The 16,215-nt window shown below is 38.8% G+C and overlaps 1 protein-coding gene across 5 annotated transcripts in view; it reads right to left on the bottom strand.

Annotated features, from left to right (window-relative positions):
• The window catches only part of KCNQ1 (potassium voltage-gated channel subfamily Q member 1), a 352,862-nt gene that overhangs the window by 201,285 nt on the left and 135,362 nt on the right, over positions 1 to 16,215 (bottom strand). The gene's annotated exons all lie outside the window — the stretch shown is intronic.

Here is a 16,215-nt window from a genome sequence, read left to right as displayed (position 1 = left end):
ACTTTTTTCTGCTGTATACAAATTCCTTTGAAGGAACACTGTTTTTAGCTTACCAACTGAAACAAATATTTCATAGATGAAACCCCTTAGAATGGACACTCAGAGTGAGGTGTACCAACACATAATTCAAACACACTCCAGGTTCAAGAGATTCAAGACCCTCTTCCAGTGCATACAAGTATTTCTCAGTTACTCAGTTTCAGAAGCAAAAACAGCAGAAGAACTAATTCTGCAACATTTTCTGCATTTTAAAAAAAGGCTATAAATCAAAGCCTCAGTCTCATTCAGTTTTTACCTAATTCTTTGTAGAACTTATTAAGAAACAGAAACTTAGTGTTTCAAAGATCTGACTCCTATTTAAAATGATCAACCCTTCCCCCCTTCCTATGTACACATACAATTAAAATTATACTTGCAAATATAATGTCAGTAAACCTGACAGGCCACATACTGGCTACTTCTGCTTTGCATGGCATCACACATTTGGGTTATGAATCACCAAAGTCAGGCTGATGAACAAGCATTGTTCTATTCATCTGAGAACCAGACACTTCGTAGCAAATTTCTGATTTGAATGGAAGAAACAATGCTGGCAGAAGTCCCAGAACTGCTCACACCACAAAAGGAACAGTGTGACAACAGCATGGCAGGTTTATGATAAATATTTCAGAAATGTGTCTTTTAGCAAGAAAGGTTTAATATAGACCTTGGGGATAAAAATATTCCCAGTAGCATCTAGTTGGCATTTCTTTTATGCAAAACAAAAAACAGCACAGAAGGTAATTTCTGTTTGTTTGAATGCAAACTCATGATTATTAGGACCAAAATAAATTGCCATTAATTTTATGGTCTTTCACTTGGAAAACCTGAAAAAAAAACCATGTCATTTAATTTATTGTTTGAGCTGAAATGATGAGCTGGAAAGCTCATCTGCATGTTCTTTTCTGGGATTTTTAATATGCATCCAGTGTCAATGAGCTGGAAGGAAAATCACTTTCACAGGACACTGGTGAACCATCACCATTTCCACAATTTCATTTTGATATATGATTTAGCATTTTTCACTTATTGGGGAACATGAATCACACACAAGACACAAGAACACAGAGGGACCTTGCAACAAACCCAAAGGCACTCCAGTCAAGGCGGGTTTGCTAGTCGGCATCATCATGAACTTGTGTCCCCAAGTATAAAATAAAAATAAACCCCTCAATAAAACAACAGATAAAATAATATCTACAGCATTCAGGTACAGTAAAACAAGCTACTGTCAAAACTGTAAATGCTTCCATGTGTATGGAGTGAGCATTGCTCTCTGTCAAACTGGTAATGAACATGAGATCGGACTATTGGGCTGTACCTCAAGAACAGCTGTCTAAAAAATAAAAACACCACAAACTATACCTAGTTACAATCTGCAGGAGGTTTACTGAACACAGAATACAGATTAATTTTTTCCTTTTCAGAAAATGAAGGCCCTGTACTGCCAACTCAGGTTCACAGTGTCTTTAAGATTCACCAACACCTCTGTCAGCATTTCAGAGGAATTAATGGAAAGTGCAGCCTAAGAAGCAGCTGTGCTTCTCGGGAAGTTGCACTTGAAACAAAGTCACACATCTCCCTATATGGCTTTTTGCTTTTCTCTATAATGTTTAAAGTCAACATTCACTCCACGTTAGGCAATGTAAAAAACACACTAGAGAGGGCTACTGAACAGCTCGCTCTGACAAAAGCACAAATATGATTATTTATACTGAAGTTCTAAGAGCAATATGCATTAATAATGTTACAATTACCAAAAATTAGTCTCTTAATATTTATGTTAGTTCATATTGTTTTAAGGCAACATTGCTAGTAATGAATTTGTATTACTTCCCTACTGGGAGGGGAACTAAAAAAGGCATTTAAAAAAAAAAAAAGTGAAAAACATAAGGCAAATATTTTAACATAAACTTTTGCTGTCCAGGGAGGTTCAAGCACAATTAGTTGATCAGACACTGAGCACTATTCTACACACTGTTCTCTGTTGTTCAGATAAATAAAATACTGTAAAGTCATTTTTGTGGTTTGGACTATCTCATGCACCACTGCTCCAGGTGTCTCTTCGTCTAAGCCTATATATAGTTTTAGGGGTTTGGACTGCCTCTATAAATGCCAAAACAGTGATACTTTGTGCACAGGAAGACTGAACTTCATTAATTAATATCTATGGATAAGGCATACAAATCCAGATGCATGTGATATTACGTTTTGAAACTAGAGAAAAAATACATGCTACTATAGTCAGGGTAACAAATAACACATAAATAAAAAAGCAACATCCATACTGTTTAAAAAAGATGAGTGACAAGAACAGGTGATGTGAAAAAACCCTTAACATTAACTCATTATTTCAAATTCAAGACCAGCTGTCTTTGATTATATGGACAACATTTGCATTATTTGGAATATACAGTTTGATCCAACTGTCACCTTTTAAGAAATGTATAGACATCAAACATACAGGCACTTTATGCAGCACGGTGGTATTGTGAACATTTCAAAACTAGCACTTGTCAGTAAACCTGGGCAAAGTTCTTCATTGCTACTACATATAATTTATCATATGGATAGCTCCTCTTGGTAAGCACTGGAACTGTTCTCTGCCTGCCCTCTTCCTCCAAAAATGCTCTGACTCCTTCATGTGACAGTAAGATGTGAAATATGTCAGTTAATGGCAGCACTTTTCCTAAGCTTGCTGCTTCTTCTTTTAGTTAGTTGGGGAAATTTTTAAAAAATTTATTCTTCAAATTAAATGATGAGACATTTAATGGGAATTCCACTACTGCTCTACAAGAGTGCACAGTACACAGCGAGACGGCCAGTAGTTTGGCAGGAAAGCTAACAATCCAGATTTTTTCCTAAATTTACTCAGCTGACTCTAAGAGAGCTGTAACAGGGATAGGTCTGATCTGTGTCCCAAAGAGCAGCAGTACATCAAGAGAAAGCAGCTGGCTAAGAGCTCTGACTTCACCACCCAGTGCAGTCAAGCATTTATTAGCCCAAGCAGAGCACCCAAAGCAGAGGAGCTGACTGAGCACCTTGTTCTAACTCAGAAGCCAGTACAGCTGTTGACAAAACTTTTTTGCTCTTTATCCAACGAATTCTTGGTCCATTCTGTAACACCAGCCAGACACCACTCAAACACACCTGGTGGGTCAATGGAGACAGATGGACAAATTCAAATCGATGAACAAACTGGGTTTTATTTTTTTGTACATCTCTCAGCTATTGACACCCAAAATGTCAAGGAAACAACATGAGTTAGAGCCATAGCAGAAAAGCTCTTGCAGTGTTCATGAAAATACATATTAGCTATGGACGTGAGTACAGGACTGTGCAAACAAAATGTCATTAACTTTCTTGATCATGTTGTTGAGGCAAGAGCTACAACAATCAGCTATTAATTACTTCTATCTACTTTATATTCCAAAATTAATACATTTTACAACAAATTTCAAGTGTGCATTGCCAGTACAGTATTACTGCTTCTGTTGACCCACACCTGTGTGCATAGGGCCAAATTCACTTTTTGTCACATTGATTTAAATCTGGACTATTTCCCTAGCTTCAAATGAATTGGCCTGGATTTTGTCAGCACGATAAAATGAGGGTTTAGTTTCTCCTAATTTAGTAATCATGTGTTTTCTGATAATTTCATAGCTATCATCTGAAAGTAAAGTTTAAACAATGCTCTGTACTGACCCATTGACAGGTGAATAATACATGATAGCGAAGAGACACACAAATGATGGGGCAATCTTTGCAGCACCAGAGTCTGGAACTAAACTACAGTGGCATGGTTATATTTCAAAGAGATGCATCTTCCTGACCCTATGCTGAAATTTTAATGTGATTTTTAAAAATAATAATTAAAAAAAAAAAAATCACAGGATACATCAAATAATTTGGAGAGCCAAAACAAAAAAAGAGCTTTGAGGAAGGTTCACATCCAGGGAATGAATGCAACACCACCACCATGGTGCTATCCTGCACGGTCTCAGCAGTCCCTCTGGTTTGGTCCTGCTTTTGCTGGTAATAGGATGTATCCCCAGTGTAAGAGCAACACATATCTCAAGTATTAATGTTTTATTATGTCATACGCTGATCATTCTGACATATTTAGTATGATTGGACTGAGTATGCAGTAAAGAGAGCATACAGCAAGAAACTCTATGCTTGTAATATGCATGAGTAAACAGGTTTGGAATGTGACTTTGAGAGTAACCCCTCATATCAAAGAGATCACCTAATTTTGCAAAATTAATCTAAACCCCTTTTGCAAAAAATGACAACACAGGCACAAACTACATATGCACTTATAATTTTTTCTTCTTTGACATGAATCATGGTGGGAAAGCAGGCTCTTGATTTCTTCAAATTTCTCCACTCTGAAGTGTTTGGCCGCACCAAAACATGTAATTGTACAACATCCCATTCACATAACCACAGCAACCAAGTGCCATGACCTAAAAGTTGGGCTGGATGTTTATGGAAGACTGTCCTTTATAGAGCAATTAAGCAATTATACAGTAATTAAAGATGCAAGACCTATTCAATACATAGAATATTAGTAATTTTTCTCTGCCTTTGTTTTGTACAAAGTCCTAACAGTATTTGCACTGACAGGAAACAAAGGCAGGAACAAGAGAGCAAACAAAACTTATCACCAGGATTACCTAAGTGAGAATTTCTTTTTTTAAACTATCTCCAGTGCCAAAGTAATCTGGAATAAGGATGGAGACTTGGTGCCCTGAGTGAAGAATCTATAAAATGAAGACATGTATGGGAAGATAAATATGCATAGTTGCTTTTAAAGTACTAAACATTGTACATCCTACTGGAGTTGTCTGCCTATAAAAAAAACAAACAACACAGGGAGCGAAATAAGCAGCTGTCTAAACTTTTGCCAAAGCCTGAAAGTGAAAGTATTATCTTTTTTATGGTTAACAAGTTATATCAAATAAAAAATTTAAAATTAGCCTTGCCCTGGTCCTCCTCCAGATGGAAGGAAGGACAAAAGGACTGATCTACTGACTTACCCATGACAACCCCCTCATATGCTTCAAAATCCCTGTATACAATACTTAAATAGACTGATATTTGAAAACTTCTGTATTTGGAATTCTGATGATTGTAACCATCACAACTTAATTAAATGCACCGAATGAGAATGGAAGGAGAGACTAACACCTTTCAACTAATACTGGAAAATTGTAAGCACTGTTCTGTGAGAACTGCTTACTAATTTTGCACATCCACATGTAGAAAAGGCAGCTGAGAACCAGGGCTGGTGACAAAAGTCAGCCCTGACATACGTAGAGTGAATAAGAATTTCCAGTTTCTGATTCAGGGGCAGACATGTTCTGACCATTTCTTTTACTCCCTTGTTAAAAACGTGAGTGTATTTTTACCTAAATGTCTGTCAGGCACCTTCATATATGCTTATGCTAGTACTTAGGCAAAGTTTGGATTATGCCACAATAAACTGGGAGACAGGTTTGTGTCTACTTACAAATTTGGTATCATTTCATCAAAGTCTTTCTGTATTTCAACATGGTGGTCAATTGTTACCATTAACGTGGCTTTGAGCTTTTATTCTATCCCAGGAATTCAGGAATGCCTGAAAAGCTGGGGCAGAGCAGCCTCGGTGCACTGATGGCTCCACCTCAGAATAGCAATGGGATTGCTACTAACTAGCTTGGAGAAGTTCTTTGGCCAGAAGCTAAAGGAGATTCCAGCCTGGAAATTCCATGAATATGTACAGGGACAAGAGGTATACGAGTGAGTTAGATGAGGAATGTCCTTTGAAGGCAAACAAGTCTTTGCACCATTGCAAGACAGTGGTCAGGCCAAAGGAGGCTTGAGAAGCTTGTTTGGCTTAAAAAAAATTCATCTCACACCCAGGGCTCTCAAGGGATTGCTCTGAAAAGCTCAATGGTTTTCAGGCCCATAATTCACCCAGACTTTATCCTGGTTTTGTAAGAAGGAAGCATGGGCCTATATGCGCTAAACTTGCATTTCCCTGCTTTACTGACACATTGTCTCTGAAAGATGTAACCAGAAATTAGAGTTCTGAAGAGGTGGGGGAATGTGGGAGGGATGTGCACAACTGCTGGGGATACTGGCAGTTTTCTAAGGTACAGGTTGCTGGGTTGGTCTGTCCTGAAAGAGTATTTGCTCCTAGGAATTTACTTGAAATACCCTGAGCTAAAAGCCATTACCCAGACCCAGGAGTTAGAGAGGTACTAACATGATCAGTACAGACAAGTGTTTTTCCAGGCAGCCAAACCAGGTTGTGACATCAGCCTTCCAACTTTTTGTTCTCTTCCAAACAGAATAAAACCTAGAAGCCATTTGATTTTATTCCAAAATAAAATAATCAAAAATAAATTGAGCATTTCTGAAGACATCATTCTAAATGGAAGAAAGGACATTGCCGAGAAAAACTATGTTCTTTGGAAGAAAACTGTAAAATGATCTGACATTACTGCACTGCCTAACTGTTGCCAGCTGAATTTAAACAAAAGGTTGGCCCAGAAGTAAGTGTCAAGTCTATACATCCTCTAAACCTGGGGGAGGAGAGTTTAAGATTTGGATCCCAATTCTGCAGCACAAGCCCATCTCTAATTAAAATGAATTAGATTTAAGAAAGAGAAGATAACAAATACACAACTTAGACTCCTGTGTTGACAGCAGCCTGTGTGCTGAGTCCTTGCCGAGGGCAAATTTCTATGGTCAAGCTATAAGGCTATAAAAATATGGGTTTATAATAAAAGTACTTAGAGATGCTTAACTACAGTAGTGCTTTCAGAGACAAGCATAACAAATGCCACCTTGTAAAGACAAGGTCCACAGTCCATTCACTCTATGAATTGTATTTAATTACAATGCTGATTCAACCTTCCTCTTCCCAAAGAAACCACCACAGCACTGCTATCACCTCCAGCATCTCAGGTGTAGTACATTCCAGCAATTCTGCAATATTCTTCTACCTATTGATCAGCTGTAAGAAGCTTTCTCAACTTACTGTTTTCCATCTAAAGATAGCATACATAAAGTATGGGTACGAGTCAGATCTTGTGAAGTCAAAAACCTAAACTAAGTACAATGATTCCACGAGAAGTACAGGATAAACACAAAGCAGAAAGGAAAGCAAAAGGTTCAGCTAAAGACATTTTAGAATATGGAGTGTAAACTTTTTATAAGTCTAATTTTGGAAGGCAAAGCTTTTCATTTTGTAATGAGACACATTGTTTTTAACAGACTAGGGAGCCAAAGGTAATAAAAATTAGGCTCTACAACCTTGAAGGTTATTCACAGCTGCCAGGAAGCTTCTAATTAAGATGAGCCATTTCAGCCAGTAATCAGAGGGCAGGCAGAAGGGACAAAATACCACACTGGCCTTGCATCTCCAGGGCTCTTATCAGGCCCTAATTCTCTCTTCCTGACTCCATAATGATCACTTCTCCCTTCTCTACCAGGGAAACAATGCTGGGTTTGTACTGGGCAGAGAGGCAAATATTTCAAAATGACCATCCACAGCCAGAGTAAGTCTGATCTGTGGTTTCAAGAGCACTCAAACTCTGAAGGAGTTCTCCTAAGAAAGCAGCCATGAAATATAACTGCAGACACCTTTATCTACTCACAGTCATGCCGCAGCACAACAAGGTACCTCCAAAACCTGAGCTGCCAGGCTGCTGCCCGCCATATGTCCATGCAATTTTCACAGGCAAATAACACTCATTCATGAGGGCAAATGCAAGCCTTGTGAATCCTGTCCTTCTATCTCTTACTTTAGATCTCTGCCTTAGAGATCTGTCAGACCTCACAGAATCATCGCCTATTTTGCATTCTCCAGCAGTCCTTTGGTACATTTGTCCATGGGTCCCTGTGTCCTAGATACAGCTCAGTGGCAATGCTGATGGGTGGAGGATATCTGCTGGATTCCCACCAAGCTGACAGCAATACCAACAACTGTTTGTTTTATCCCTTCTTTCTACACGTCTTCTGTACCTACAGGTCAGAGGTGCTGCAGTGTCCATGTAGACCTCCCTAAACCGGGAACATGCCAAACAGGCAGTTTTATGGCTCTTTTAAGTTACCAGGCCATTGTAAAGAGGCTGCAGCTCCTTTTAACATCAGGATCAAAAATAAACACTAAATGGTGTGATTAAAAAACAAACAAATAAACAACCAGCTTCATGAGCCTTCTGTATTTTTGTCATTGTGTACAGTGTTATGTTTAAGCCAAATATAAGCTACATAGCTGACCCACAAGTGCTGTTATAACCATAGGGTTGAATTTCATCACAATCTTTTACATAGTTACAATGGAAAAACACGAGGTTGATGAACACTCAACTGGGTGTTTGTTTGGGTGATTTTGGTTTGTTTGTTTGTTTGTTTGTTTTTCCTGCAGTGAAGACAAATTATGCAGCACCATTGTTTCTTTAATAGTACAATTATTAGACTTACAGGTACCTGAATGGTGCAAACTGCCAGTGACAGTGATGGGAATTACTTAGCTTAATTTCCTGGAGATTTGTCTCACAGTAATGGTCTAAATTTAAACAAAGTAAAATTTAGTTTACAGAGCAACAGAAAATTTCCTAACAGTAAAAGCTATTAGATTGTGAAACAGTCTCTTAGGGAATGCGTTATCGCTTCAGTCAGATAAAAACGGACACTCTAACACAAGAGGGAAATGCAGTAGGACACAATCCTGCATTTGCAAGAGTATTAACCAAGAGCACAGAATCACAGAGTTTTCTTCCTTCTTTGATTTCTGTGAAGTGACAATTTTTCACATTGTGATTGCAGCGGAGTGTGTTAAAGTATGCAGGACCCCACAAGCACATTGGCTACCAGTTGTTCCCTTTCAGGTTTCCACAGCCCTCTTCCTACCAAATTTAACCCTACCTTTTAGCCAGCCCCAAAGGAACGAGCCTTTCTGCAAGGCGGCAACATCACCCTTTCAAAACCTGCGCACCCCGGAGTCACTGTGTCCTGCCGAGGACGCACACTTTGAACTTTTCAACAATTCTTAACACCTACTGCGTCTCTGCTTGGTCTCTTGTAGTAGGATTAACACAAGTATGTGTGACAGGAAAAGCGGCTTTGATTTGCTTGTCTTCAATTCAGCGGTTGGTGCACTATTTCTGAACTGCTCAGACTGCAAACCAGCAGTGCACTACTTCAGAATAACCATCAGGAGTTAAGCAAGCATCACAGACAATTTTTTGGTTGATGTCAAGTCAGCATTTGAATTAAACCAGATTTTTTGTCTTTTCAAAACAACAACAAAAAAGACAAACCTGGTTTCTCCTTTGCAATAAAAACATTCTTAATCTCTATTAAATCAGGTATATACTGTTCAAGCTCCTTCATGCAGAAGAGTTTACCACGGTTATGAGACATTTACAGCAACAAATCCTTTATACCGTTCTGCTTGCATAACTGACTAAAATATTAGGTTCAAAGGAGTAAGGTCCAAGTTCAGAAAAGTATTCAAGAATGTGTTTAATTCTAAGCATATCAACAATCCCATTAACATTAATTAGATTTAAGGAGATGCATAACTTGTTTGCTTAGTATAGATGAGATTTGTAATGTGCTTTACCTTAAGCATGTACCTATATCACTTATAAAATACACCTACAACTTCAGAAATTTACCCAGAAAGCATGATAGTGGTAAATACTAGTAAAAAGCATGTAAAGATGCTACAGAGAAAACTTTTCATAGAAATAAGATTTTCAAAATACAGCTCATTCCTACTTTACTTGAGGATACTGCTTTAAAAAGCTCTTGCAGATGTAGAAAGTTCAGACAATGGAGGAGACACAGGTGGCAACAATTCTTTCATACTCAGAGAAAAGAGAGGGAAACAATAAAACAGTTCAAGTACAGTTCTTTGCCTGAGGCCACAAAATATAATTCTACTACAAAATAAACTGTAAACATCAAACATCATTCATCAAAGTGCACAGTAAAATAGTCCAGGACAGTTTTTTGCTTTGCTGTCAACTCTTTCTCAGGGTTTAATGTACTTTGTTAATCTGTATAATATTTTTCACTAGCAGAATATAAAAGGATAGTAAAAGTGGGTATTCTCTTTAAAATTGGGCAAGAGCATCAGTCACAATTCCCTATCCTGAGGCTTTCATTCTATATTTTTAAGGAAAATTTCAATCTAATTTCTCTTAAAAGCTTACCCAAACATTTGTTAAATTAAGATTTTAACTTAAAAGTTCCATTTCATCATTATCTTGATTATCTTTTGCACATGTTCCAAATGGACAGTTACATTAAATTTCTTAAATTAGAGTTTTACACCTTCATTCTGAAGTGCTAGAAAGCTCTGCACTGCTTAGCAACTGGAATGACCACTGTGCATAGTCAGTACTGCAGTACAAACGTTTCATGTAACTTTGTGTTTAACAGGCATATATCACTTAGCAAGTCTCTCCTATTAAAAAGCTGTCTTTAAAAAAATATATATCTTATTAGCTTAGGATACTATTTAGGTATCATAAGAAAAAATGAAACTATGGCTGCTGTAAATGGCAAATAAACAGTGTCAAATCAACAGTGGCAGAGTTACTAAGAATAAAACCTGCATTTTATTTCTTAGATCAAATATGTTCCTAATTTAGCATGAAGTGCTTACGTTATTGCTGCTTTGTTGAATAGAGACTTATATCTTTGAACTGCCCTGTTTGATGTTTCTATGCACTCCAAAGCGTGTGTGCCCTGCATGGAATTACACCATACCAAGTACTAATTCAGAAAACTGAATGTATTAGATGTTTCTAATGTCCCTAAGGAGAGTATACGTAGCTTTTTATTTTGGTTTGTATCTTTCTATGGAGCTTTCTGCAGGCAGGTTTCTAAGGACACATCCATCACCCTCACCTGCACTTCTACCCCACAAACCAGCCCCCTCCTCTCCTGCAGCACAATTCATTACCTCGTGACAAAGTACATTGCTTTCAGGTCAGTTTAAAAACCATAATCACAAGCACATAGATCCTGTTTAGATTAGCACCGTTTCTACTGCAGCAGCATCCAAGGCCCTCAAACAAGCGCTGAGTTTTGATTATGCTGTCAATGCGCTATAGAAAGCAGCTACTAAAGACAGCCCCAGCACGTAAGGTTACAGTTCAGGACAAATCCTGGAAACAAAACAACGCTGAAAACTGTGGATAAAATCTAAGGCTTTTTGGCAAAACCCCTGCTGACTTCCACGAAGCCAGGAACTACCCACCTCCTATCTCACAACAAAGGAATGCTACCACTGAGTATGAATTTACGTGCTGCCTGCACTGCCGTGGCCATTTTTGTGCAGCACACAAAATATTAATACACATCACGGCTCTGCAGCACCGAGCTGCCCAACCTGCCGAGGCCACTGATGCTGTTGAACTACAACCAAGGTAAACAAGTGTCGGCCAAACTTTTCTTTTCTCCTTCCCTTCCCTGAGTGCTCTATTCAAAACACTGGGCGAAGGACAGGGGGAGGAGGCACAGATTGTGTTGCAAATGAAAATAAATGCAGTTGTTCCCAAACCAGTCTCCAGCTGCCATTTGTCATCCTCTTGGAGCCACAAGACAGGTCGCCACTGCTTGGAGCCACTGACTGCCAGTCCAGAAGAGTTCAAGGGCAGGAATACACGTTACTCTACCAGCATAAAGAAAAGCTGATTGTGGGAAGCCCGTACCCACCACATGCACCATGCACTCAGAACTTCCTAAGCATCCTTTAATTAAATTACATTAATGAACCAAAATACGAAAAGCTGAGGAGAAGAGAGAGAAGCAAAGAAAAGGTAGTCAAAATCATATTCTCCACTGGGGAAGAAACAAAAAGGAATTCTAAATTATACTCACACATTTTTTTAGAATGAATTAGTAAAAAAATACTTCAAAAGCCCTTAAAGCCTTTTTTGTTTTGGTTTTTTTTTTAATGGTAGTCTGCATTAAATAAAATATTTCTCTATTGAATGCCTTCTACCTGATTTCACTCTACCATATAATGCTGATCATCTAATTCCTGGTCCAATACTGCTGACTTCCCATCAACATTTACCACCAGGATTATCATCTTTATGAACTGCAGAAATCACTCTATAATGAATAACGGTCCATGAATCAGGCGTGACTTCACTGCCAAACTATGCAGCTTCCCTAACAGTTGCCTACACTGACAGAACCTTAAAGATTAGAAGGTTCAGCAACAGTGTTTAGAAATGTCATTGGTAATGGAAGACGCATTTGGGAAACTAACAAGCTTTCAAGCTATTACTTTAGTTTGCATCAAATCCCAGACAAAAGCATGGAATAGGCGGCAATTTTTCCCTCTGAAAATAAAATTAAAATATTCTTACTTTTTTATTTTAACCAAGTTCCCAAGCTGCAGTTGCGCTATTTATAGTAAAATTGCTTTCAAGGCCACGTGTTCAAGAAATGCAATGAAAAGTGACAGTAGTGTGGAACTGCACTTTGTAAAAGAGGCTCTGTGGTTACATCTTTAATAATCCTAGTGAAAGAAGGGGAAAAAAAGGAAGTAATTTGGTGAAAATGTTGACATGCAATTCCACATAGGCCTGATTTCCCACACGATCTTCCTATTGCTTAACTGGTGCTTTGGCCAAAGCTGATGGTACAAGGTCCAGCTACACACATACACAAACAGAAACATACACACACCAATTAACTACCTTGAATTATCACTTATCACTGTTAGCAGCACCAATATACTAATGTCCTACCAGAAGTGCAAGTTGCAAAGTGGATTTGCTTTCATCAATTGCTCCGTATTAAAGAGTAAACATTACTTCAGGAAAGATTTCTAAAAGAAATGGGTGATAATTTATTAAGTGTTTTGTACTACTGTTTTTCTCTTCTGTGAACTTTGCTGGTTTGCAATGGTAGGGAGTAAGGGGAAACCTGCTGAACACAAACTGATTTGAAAGTTTGCATCTGTAAACTTCTAAGACAGCCCGAGGGAGGAGATGATAATTCAGTATCTTATAAGAACAGGCAGCGCAGAGATCAAAGAGAAGGAAGACTTGGCTGAAACGAACTGCTTAGCTGTGTGAGGTACTAGCAAAAATAAAATATTTTTGATGCCTAAGGAAGGCTGAACTGCAGCCCTGTACACCTTCCACTTTCCGTGCTGCTTTGGGGCAGCCACACTGCAGTAAGAGCCTCCTGCTGACATCCACGTCTTGGTAAGAGTTTGGACGAGATGCAAAGGCTTGTCATTGCCACATTTGCACAGTCTTTTAACTGAATGTACAGTTTTGCGTACAATTAAAAGTTTGGGCTTCCTTTTTTTTTTTCCAGCATGCAACAACAGAAGCTAGGAAATAATGGAAACTCAAGCTCCTTGTGGTATCGGTAGAGACTGTCTCACTGTGTAACACAGTGATGGGTTCCTATGCATCAGCTCACATAGGGACTAAAATCCCAATACATATTTTTGTTCTAAAAAGCCAAAACATACTATTTCACAAATTCTGTGTTCCATTTGGGTGGGTTTTTTTCCACTAATGATGTCAGACTGCAAGCCTCAGAGTGTGATTTTGTACATCTCTGGGAAGACTCTGGTAGCTGGCAGACCTGTACACAAACACAGTACTTCTTTCTGTAAACCTAAGACAATCTCATGTCTAGTACTGCATGTGTTTATCCAAATGCTACTTAAAACTTTGTTCTACCACTTTTTCATGGCATGCAGCTGCCAAAGAGTGGCTAGGCTGCTTGACTTCAACTTTCCATCTACATCCTATCAGAACAGCAAAATAGCAAGTGATCCAACCTAAAGATAGATGTGTCTGAAGATCAGAGAAACGTGTTCAGGTGGAATACACAGGATTGAGAGTATGCCCATCCAATTTCATACATGCATTATGCCGCTGCTTCTTTTTATTCACAAAGTACCCAAAAGGTCTGATTGCTTTGGGGTGCTCTTCTTTTTTCACACTTCACTGCATCACACAATGGTGCTGTTAGGATGGGCAGATCTTGGAACGATCCAGGGGTGTCTCAAAGCTGAGAAAATGGCTTTTGACTTTAATGCATATACAACTTGTTACAGGGGTGAGCCTGGGGCGGTGGGGGGGTGTGTGTGTGAAGAAGCATGAATTTATCCATAAGCTACAAAACACTTGATGCTCCAAAAAGCACTTAAGATAGTGCTTAAATCCTATGCAAGCCAATAGCTGTTCAACATCCACTCTGAGCAAGCAGGTTGAAGCACTTTGCTGAACTTACGGTTTTGGAAAACAATGAAAAGCCCATTGAATTCCGCTGGCATGACCTTACTAAGTGAAAAATAAAACAAGAAAAGATTTCCTCCCCCCCCCAAATAAATGGAAGTATGACAGAGGCAGGAGTGACATCATCATATACTTGGGCCAATTACGGTCTAGGTGCTAAAATAATGACTTCACTAAAAATAGCTATGAAAAAGTAATACCACATTACATTGATATGTTGGGATAAAATAATGCAAAGAGGGTTTTTCGCCCTATATCAGGACATCCAATGTTGTTACTGACAGTTAAACCATTTGCAATTCAAATTACACCACCACCTCAAGGCTCCATGCAAATAAATAAAGAAAAAAATAGTAAATTCTTTTTCACACAGAAGTTACTGTGCTGATAAATAGGTTATTTTGAAAAGCATTTCTTATTCCTCCCCAGAATTTTCCAATACGTATGCTGAAGTAAAGCTTTTTTCTCCCCTATCTTTTCATTTGTTTGTTTCAAAGATGCTGATCAATCTAAATTACTACGTATCAGACTTTTAAATTGTGAATGTTTCAAGCCGGTGTCTGCCCTTACATCTGCATTCTAATTTAATATACAAATATTACCACAGAAAATACTTTGTATCAAAAGCACTGAAAAACACATCACACAGAGAAGAATGGCCTGTGTTGTGTATATACGGGAGACAAGCACAACTCCATGGAAAAACACACACTGTAAACACCAATGCCTTGCCATTGAGGACAGCTGCTGTAACACAATCCGGGGTGCCTGCTGCCAGGATTTTCCACATGAGTGCATCTTCTTTTAACCGCTGCTCAAACACTGGCTGAAAGAGGAGCTGCTAGACTGAACATGTGTCTGCGCTCGGACGACAAACACACGGCACAGCACTGGAATGCAGAGCAAACCGCGGGGTTTGGGCGGGAAACGAGCTACCCGCTGCCTGCCTTGGGCTCGAGTTCACAAACACTTCTGCTCCGCTTTTCAGAAACGCATGTTATACTTGCCAATGAGAACTAAATGCGCATGTTCGTAAGAAAGCATACACTCACTGAGGTTTTAAGTGGAAATTGCTAATAAATGAATCACAATTTGTGATAACAGCACAAAATATAAATCTTCTATTGCTTGCTTTGGCAGATGAGTAGAAAGGAAGGATAACCCTACTGGACACATTAATTTTCTTAGGCTAAAGAAAGTGGATATTGGCAGAAAACTTCAAAGATATAAAATGCTGGGGGAGGAGTGAGAATAGGTTACTGCAGAGAATCTGTTCATAATATTAACAAAATGCAAAATGAGTCAGATTAGATAGAAAACTGAATCAAGTTTCCATGCACAAAAGGCACCTCAGCTGCCAAAAGTACAAGAGCAATTAAGGAGCACAAACCAGCTTAAAAGCAGAGTGGAATAAATGGTGTAGAAAAAGGGAAGTGCACACTTGAATTAATGAGTTTGTAAACGAATGTACTCACATTCATACACGCACACCTCCCCCCCACCCCCCGAGAGCCTTCCACGCCACTAGGGCAAAGCATCCTCCCTGGACATGCACCAGGCACAGGGGTCTGCTTGACACTGCACTGGGATGTTCTCCAGTTTGCCCCAGCTCGAAGAGCTGAGATGCTGGTTTTTGCCTTGAATTCTGCTGCATACCTCCTGCTCTACCATTGCAAGAATGAAAGCCTTTTACCCACATATCCTATGCAATGAGGTGGTACTATCAATTCTGGGCGTATTTCTCACAGGTCAACCTCATAAACATTCTAATTTTAAAATACTACATACGTACCAGACAAAGCAGATACAAAATAATTGTAAAAGTTGTTTTAACTAGTAAAAAAAATAAAGGTTTCCTTTTCCTCTGTGCCTCAGTTTCTTCACTATTCTT

The sequence above is a fragment of the Columba livia genome, chromosome 5 (assembly GCF_036013475.1).
Source record: "Columba livia isolate bColLiv1 breed racing homer chromosome 5, bColLiv1.pat.W.v2, whole genome shotgun sequence".
Classification (NCBI taxonomy): domain Eukaryota; kingdom Metazoa; phylum Chordata; class Aves; order Columbiformes; family Columbidae; genus Columba; species Columba livia.
The sequence above is the reverse complement of the archived record's forward strand: the minus strand, read 5'-3'. Positions and strand labels throughout refer to the sequence as shown.